The sequence below is a fragment of the Camelina sativa genome, chromosome 20 (assembly GCF_000633955.1).
Source record: "Camelina sativa cultivar DH55 chromosome 20, Cs, whole genome shotgun sequence".
NCBI lineage: Eukaryota > Viridiplantae > Streptophyta > Magnoliopsida > Brassicales > Brassicaceae > Camelina > Camelina sativa.
The window spans coordinates 25,325,944-25,333,771 of NC_025704.1; the positions used below are offsets into that span (position 1 = coordinate 25,325,944).

Consider the following 7,828-nt stretch of genomic DNA (forward strand, 5'->3'; position numbering starts at 1 on the left):
GTTTTATCAGGAAAATCAATTATATTCTCATATCAATCAATAATCCTAAGATCTAAATCCAGATGACTAATCAAAGATCTAGCATTAAGAACAACCTATGGTGAAGAGCAAGAAAGATAATGAATCCTAAACAATTAATCAATCTAACAATCCATGAAATCCCTAATGAGAAACCCTAAACCTAAAAAGCAGATCTACTCAGACATAATTGTAAGAACACAAGTCATAAATAAAATAGATAGCATTAAGAGATTAAAAGAAGAAGAAAAGCAGTTTTGAATCTTCTCTGAAGGAGTTTTGATTCTTCTCTCCAAAAGCTCTCTAAAAATCTCTTAGGGTTTTGCTCTCAAAAGTTGCAGGGAAAAATAAAGCTTAGGTCTAAACAATAACCATTAAAATCCTATTTATATTCCTAAACACGTCTAGGGACTAGTGATGCAAATATGGAAAACTTTGGGGCAACTTTGTAAATCTTAAAAACTTGTGAGGAAAACTTCCGATTTCGTATTTGGCCTAGCATTGATCGATGCTATCAGTGTGTCGATCGATGCTGGATTCTGAATTCGTCTCTCAACTTCTGCAGCTCAGCCTCAATGCTTGATTAAGCTCCAAATCTTCCTATTTAGCTCCATTATGCTCCCATCCATGCTAAATCTTATAAAGACTCAAAAGGCTCTAAAATACCAAAAAGACTCTACAAATAAGACTTATATCATGGCTAAAAACACCTAAAAACCATGATATATCAATTCCCCCAGACTTAGCCTTTGCTTGCCCTCAAGCAAATCAAAAACTTCATCTGTGAAAGAGGTTTGAAAACGCAGGAACTCATTTTCTTTTTAAAGTAATGCCATGATCATCCAAACCTTAATCCACATGCTTAGCAGATAAATCCAAATCGAACCACCATGTACTTCTCCGTTGACTTTCATAGCATCCCAAATTCAAACCAAATTCCACTACTTCCTCCATAAAGCTTTCATCGGTGAGTCTCATCAATTTGATCAATATCAAGAACCTTCTAGACTCATTCCCATACAATACCATAACAAGCAAGATATATCTTCTTACCACATGTGGTACTCTTTCTCTCCCCCAGACTTATTCTTTTTAATCTTCCTTAGAGCTTTGCTTTTCTATTATCTTTTTTTTTCTCTTCAAAGGTGTAAGCGAATACCGGGGTCATTGGTAATTTACCTACCCCTCGCTTCCAAGCTTTGTGTGATCATTTGACTCAAGAGTAGAATAATGGGATCACAGGTAATTTACCTAACCCTCTAAACTGATCAAAATCATCTCATCTTTTTTTTTCTTCTTTTTTTTTAACAAAGCTCTCAGGAAAAATATTTTAAACTTAAATAAGGGAGAGGAGTACCAAAATTTTTCTTTTCTGAAGTCTTACTTGTCAGGTATGAACAAGGAGTCAAGCTCTATGAACATCAATCTCTTTGATGAGGTAAAAAGAAAAGTATTGAAATTACCTCAAGCTTTTATGGATTCTTTTGGAAATTCGGATGTCTCTGGTTCACTGGTCAGCCATTGAATTTTTCATTAGTCGGATTTGTTGATTCAATCTGCAGCATTTATCAACCAAGGCAGTACACTAAAAAGAAAAGTCATAGTTCCCAACAAAATTTTGACTCAATAAAACCATTTTTTTTTTCAAAAACAAAAATGCAGTTAGTAACTGTCTCCTCCAGACTTAAACAACACTGTCCCCAGTGCTATCAAGTAAGAGATTGGCAAATAAAATAAAAATAAATGAAAATCAAAAGAAAAATGAAAAAGATAAACCTACCAGTGGGTTGCCTCCCACTAAGCGCTTGTTTTCAGTCATTAGCTTGACCGTGTCGGATCTCAGGCATCCGGTGGATCAGAACATGACAGTGAATGCTTCCGAGAGTATGTCCTCTTTATCCAAGGGGTTGTATAGGCAGTATGTGCATGAGATCTGCCAAGGATGTGAGGAACAGGACCAGGGCGGGGCTGAGGTATGGTTGGCTTTCTCTTAAGTCCTGCAAAACCATCAACAGAAGAAACAAGCGCTCTATGATAATCTCGTGGCTTGGTTAACTGCACAACAGTTTTTGTACCTTTGAAATTCTTATTGATGATAGGAGAAGATTTGGGAGAAGGAGATGCATACCTTGGCCTTTCCTGTGGGTTCTGGACTGTGGAATGGTGAGATTTCAGCTTTACAACTGGTCTAGGACTTGCAGCTAAGGAATCAAATCGAGAATCTTCGGTTTTGGACAAGTCCGAGCCGTCTCTGGAAGGAGTGTCGATCGATGCAATAGCTGCATCGATCGATGCTTAGTCTGCAATTCGTGTTTCTTCAACAATTCTGCAACTAACCTCTGAAATCCGTGTTTCCATCACAAAAACGTCATCTACCAGCGACTTGTCATGCATCAGAACCTCATCATGATCTCTAGTACTGATTAGATGATCTCCACTCCAATCTTCAAGCTACACAACTTGCTTACTCACTTTCTCAACAGTCTCCAGTTCTTTGACATACCCAGCAGTAATGTCTTCATGAAGCTCTATGAGTGGATCATCATCAGAAGCAATCTCCACAGAAAAAGTCTGACCATCAATAGTGGGAGCTCTTCTCAGCTTGTCCATCTCAAAATTCATGACCAAATCATCCACATTCAGAGATATGTGTCCCTGCTTCACATCTATGATAGCACCAGCTGTAGCCAAGAAAGAGCGTCCTAAAATGAGAGGATCACTTGGCTCTTTGTCATATTCCAGCACCACAAAGTCAGTGGGAATCAGGCAATCTCCAATCTTGATTGGAATATCCTCTAAGACACCTTCCGGAATCCTTCTGGACCGATCAGCTAAGATAAGAGAGATCTTAGTTGGCTTGAAATCTGTCATCCCAAGTCTCACAGCAACAGAATGTGGCATCAAGTTAATACTAGAGCCAAGATCACAAAGTGAGTGTGCAAACCTTCCTGTTGAAATAGAACAATCTAACACAAAACTTCCAGGATCTGGTAATTTCTTTGCAATCCTACTCTGAATCATTGCACTCACTTTCTCATAGACAACCACTTTCTCTTTCCTCTCTTTCTTCCTCTGAGCAGGCTGGTTCAATAAAATTGAGCTAACATCCTTGGTAAGCAAAGCTCCTTCCTCAGGGCTTAAACCATTAGTGACCATCCTCTTCACATATCTCTTAATACCAGGAGAAAACTTGATTGCATCAATCAAAGGCATTTCTATCATCACCTTATCCATCATAGCTTTGCATCTAGCTTCCTCAAGCTCCTGCTTAGACCTCCTAGGCTTAGGGAAAGGAACCTTAGGCTTGTAGGCTTGTTGTGAATTGGATGGTGGAACTGGAACAGAAACCGTAGCTGTCTGTGGGGGGTGTCGATCGATGCTGCCATTGTGTCGATCAACGCTTGATTGAGATTGCATCGATCGATGCTTCTGTGTATCGGTTGATGCAACATCAGCTACCAGATGGTTGTCTTCTTCCTTCACCAAAATTGCATTACAAGCATGCTTGGGGTTCGACTCTGTTCTTCTAGAAAGAAGTTCCTCTTGTCTTTTAACTGACCCATCAGTCTGAATAACTTGATTCTCTAGCTTCTTGACATGAGTATTTAATGCATCAAACTTCCCAGTCAGTTCATTGTAGACATTATCAATCTTCCCATTGAATGTCACTGTCAACTGCTCTTGTCTTTGAAGAATCTGATCAAGTATGGCCTCCATTCGACTCTCAGAAGTCTGTGGAGGTGGAGACTGATAAGAAGAATAACCATAGGTCCTTGTAAAGCCGGTGTTCTGTTGTTGCTTTTGGTAATCCGGCTTAGGAGTGTAGCTTGAAGAGTTCCCATTGTAAGGTCTGCTGCCCTGCTGGTTGCCAAATTTTTGTGTCTGATATCCAACTCCATACACAAAATTGACATCTTCTTCTATAGTCTATGGCTTTGGCTCAAAAATCTCAACATCTTCAGCATAATAGACTGACTTCTTTCCAAGAAGAAGGTTATGCACTGTATCCAACTTAGCATTCACCGTAGCAAACTGATTTGAATCATGGCCTTCATGTGCTTTTTTCCGCTCTAAGTCTGCATTCTTAGTATTGTTGCTTGATGCTACCCTTCCTATCAACTTTTCAGCGTCATCTGGGTACCTTGTCTTGAAGTTCCCATCACTAGCAGCATATAAAGCCATCTGATACCTCCAGTCAATCCCGCTAAAGAAGATACTGATCAATTGCACCTCTGAGAAACCATGATGTGGACAGTTCCTCTAGTATGCCTTAAATCTTACCCAAGCAGCTTTGTAAGATTCAGTAGGTCCTTGTCTAAAGGTGGAAAGCTTGATCCTTAGCTCATCAGACATCGCATCATCATAGAAGTAGTTCAAAAATGCCACCTTGATGTCATGCCAGGTTGTCAGAGATCCTGGTTTCAGCTGCCTTAGCCAATGAGAAGCTTCCTCAGCAAGAGAGTACGGGAAAAGTTTGTAGTAGAGATAGTCCTCTGTGACTCCATTAGCCTTGATGCTTGTGACTATGTCCTCAAAGTGCTCAATATGGTCTAGAGGCTTCTCATGTGGCAAGTTCTGGAATGGCCTTTGTCCAACAAGAGCGAAGTAGGCAGGCTTCAGCTCAAAATCATTCCTTGGAAATGGAGGAGGGACAATTGTGGAGCGGTTCTCATATAATAAGTTTGGCCTGTTGAAGTCTGCAAGAGTCTTGACAAGCTCTCCATTGTTGTCCCGTCTAGGCCGAAGGTTCTGCTGGTTGTTAACATCCAAATTGGCTCCATTCGCACCAGCTCCGACATTGCGTCGATCGATGCCAATGATGCGTCGATCAATGCCTTCTTGGTTGTGTCGATCGTTGCCGATGTTGCGTCGATCGACGCCATCTGCATTCTCATCAACGATGACAGGTTCTTCCTGAATAACTTGTCCTTCAGCATCAAGTTTTTGGCCCAGTTCGTTGCGCACATTGTTAGGGGTAGATCCCGCCCCAACAAAGGGGCCTGGCCCAGGAAAAAACCCAAAATAAACCCTTTGAAGAAAGAGGGGTATTATGGGCTTTTTCCTAGACGAACCGACACGATTTCCTATAAATACAGGCGTACGGCCTTTGGAAAGGGGATCGGAAAAAGGCAAGAGAATTCGTACAGCAAGTACACAAGCCCCAGCTCGTCCAAGCAAGAGTCAACGCATCTAGAGTCAACAGCTTAAGGATCGACGAGGGAATAGCTCGTCCTTTACTCTCGTCTGCGCCTGTAGCTCGTTTAAGTCATGTTGTAGCCCGTCTTTTGTGCCTCGTCACCAATAAAATAAAAGAGAACTTCGACCTTCCTTTGACCGAACTAAACATACTAATTGTGACCGATAAGGACATCAACAATTTGGCACGCCAGGTAGGGGGAGCCAAGTCAAATTTCTCTGAAGAATTAAAGAACGAACCTACAACGACTAGACAAGATGACAAAAACTGACAAGGAAAAGCGAAAGAAGCCGGTTCGTCGGGAGGAACGACGACCCCGGCAACGGACCAAGCATAGCAGACAATTCTCCCCACGCCGGATGCTCTGAGAAAGGTCGTCACGGTAGAAAGTCCAGAGACCTTCGTCATAACTACGAACTTGACGACCCCTGCGACCACAGAGCCAACACAAGCTCCAACACAACTCACCCTGCTCAACAACCAGCCCGTCTCTAATATAGACGAGCTGTTCCGCAGAATCTTAACGCGTCTTGACCAGCAAGAAGAGCAAACTAACAGCCGGTTGGATGCACTCACCGCAGCACAGGTCAACTCTCAAGAAGAAATCAATCATCTCCATAATATCCGACACAACTCAATGAACTTTCTCGCGGCAAGAGCAACGCCAGGGTCATATGCGCAAACCAGTGGATTAGAGCGCAACCAAACCCCACGCCTCAATGAGCAAAATGATGAAGTAACGGATTGAACGAAGGATACCGAGATAAGGCAGATCAAAGAACAAATGAGGGAAATGGCAGTCATGCTCCAAAAAGCGACGGACAAAGCACCAGAAGTTGGGCTTATGCTCGAAGCGACGCAGCGAACCCCATTTTCTCGAAGACTCGCCGCAACAACAGTTAAGAGGGCAGTCAAGCCAAGGCTGGGTCACTACGACGGAACGGTCGACCCATGAGATTTCTTACTCACCTTCGGCGTAGCCCTCGGCCCTCAACAGTTCAGCCCGGCAGCGTACGACGCGGGAGCTTGTCAAGTCTTCACCGAGCATCTGACGGGAACCGCTTTGAGCTGGTTCTCGAGACTCCCATCTGGATCAATTGACAGTATCAAGGAATTAATAACTGAGTTTTTGAAGCAGTTCTCTGTTCTGATTGAGGACAAGAATTCCCACGCCGACTTGTACGCCCTAACTCAGTATAAGGACGAGTCGCTTCGGTCCTTTATCGGACGATTTAAAGAAATCTACGTCAACATCTCAATTCCAGACGCTGCCGCTATCGTTGCACTTCGAAACGCGCTTTGGTACTAGTCACGATTCAAGGAAGAACTGTCTTTAACGCACATAGAGACCATAGCCGACGCACTACTCCGAGCTGCAAAACACATCGGACTCGAGGAAGAGAAAGCTATCAACGCCAAGAAACACTCCTTGGAGGGAGGTCCGATAACCAAACAGCCCGTAACCGCGCCTCCAAAAGTCGAGCACGTCGAGCCACGACAACACTTCACCAGAAACCAAGATCGAACTCGTCGAACTTTTGCAATTGGCAAAAAAAAGTACATCCAGAAGGAAGGAGGCGAGAATAGTGCAGCCCCGTATTGCGACTACCATCAAAGTACCACCCACACAACTGACGAGTGCCATTACCTCCAGAAGGTCTTGATGGAGCGGTACAAGAAAGGAACAATAGTCGTCGAGCCCGACAGAAGCAAGACAATCCGTCCTGGACGAGGTGATGCCAAGCGTGCTGAAAATATCGCTCAAAAATTCGTCAAAGACTCTAAGATACTTGCCGACCAAAGCGAAGACGAAATGGAAATTCAAAATCTACTCGCTGACCGAAGAAAAGACAGCAGTCATGAAAAACGACCGCATACAGATCGTAAGCCCGATCAACGTCCCCCGACGATAAGACAAATCAACATGATAATGGGCGGACTGGCCGGATGCAATGATTCGGTCAGGGCGATCAGGGATTACACCAAGAAGGCAGAAATGACAAAATCCTGGCCATCAAGGTTCGAGGCTGAAGGTTTGGATTTGCCGCACAATGATCCACTGGTCGTCGAGCTCTTAATTGGCGAAAGCGAAGTGACAAGAATATTGATCGATACCGGAAGCTCGGTCAACGTCATCTTTAGGGACGTCCTGGCAAAGATGGAAATTGGCGAAAACGACATCACGCCAGAATGTCACTCTCTGACGGGCTTCGACGGGGATCATCTTATGTCAATCGGCTCCATCACTTTACCAATCTTTGTTGGAAGGATAGCCAGATACTTCTGGTTCGCGGTTATTGACAAGCCGACAATCTATAACGTTATCCTCGGAACCCCATGGCTTCACAAGATGAAAGCCGTCCCGTCGACGCACCATCAGTGTGTTAAGTTCCCAACTTCAAAGGGAATATACACGCTACGTGGTAACTAGCAAACCGCAAGGGCCTGCTTCCTGATCAAGCATAAGATTCGCACTGGAAAGAAATTATAGCAATCAAAGCAGTGAGTCGGCGACGATAGCACATCGCCGACAGACGGGAAGCCTACTCCTGTCCAATAAGGCATTGCCGCAGTCGTGGAGGTGAATCTCGACGGGAACGATAAGAAACGATG

At 43.6% G+C, this 7,828-nt stretch overlaps 1 pseudogene; it reads right to left on the reverse strand.

Moving 5' to 3' along the window:
- LOC109131249 overlaps positions 1-5,623 on the reverse strand; it is a 19,681-nt pseudogene extending 14,058 nt beyond the window's left edge.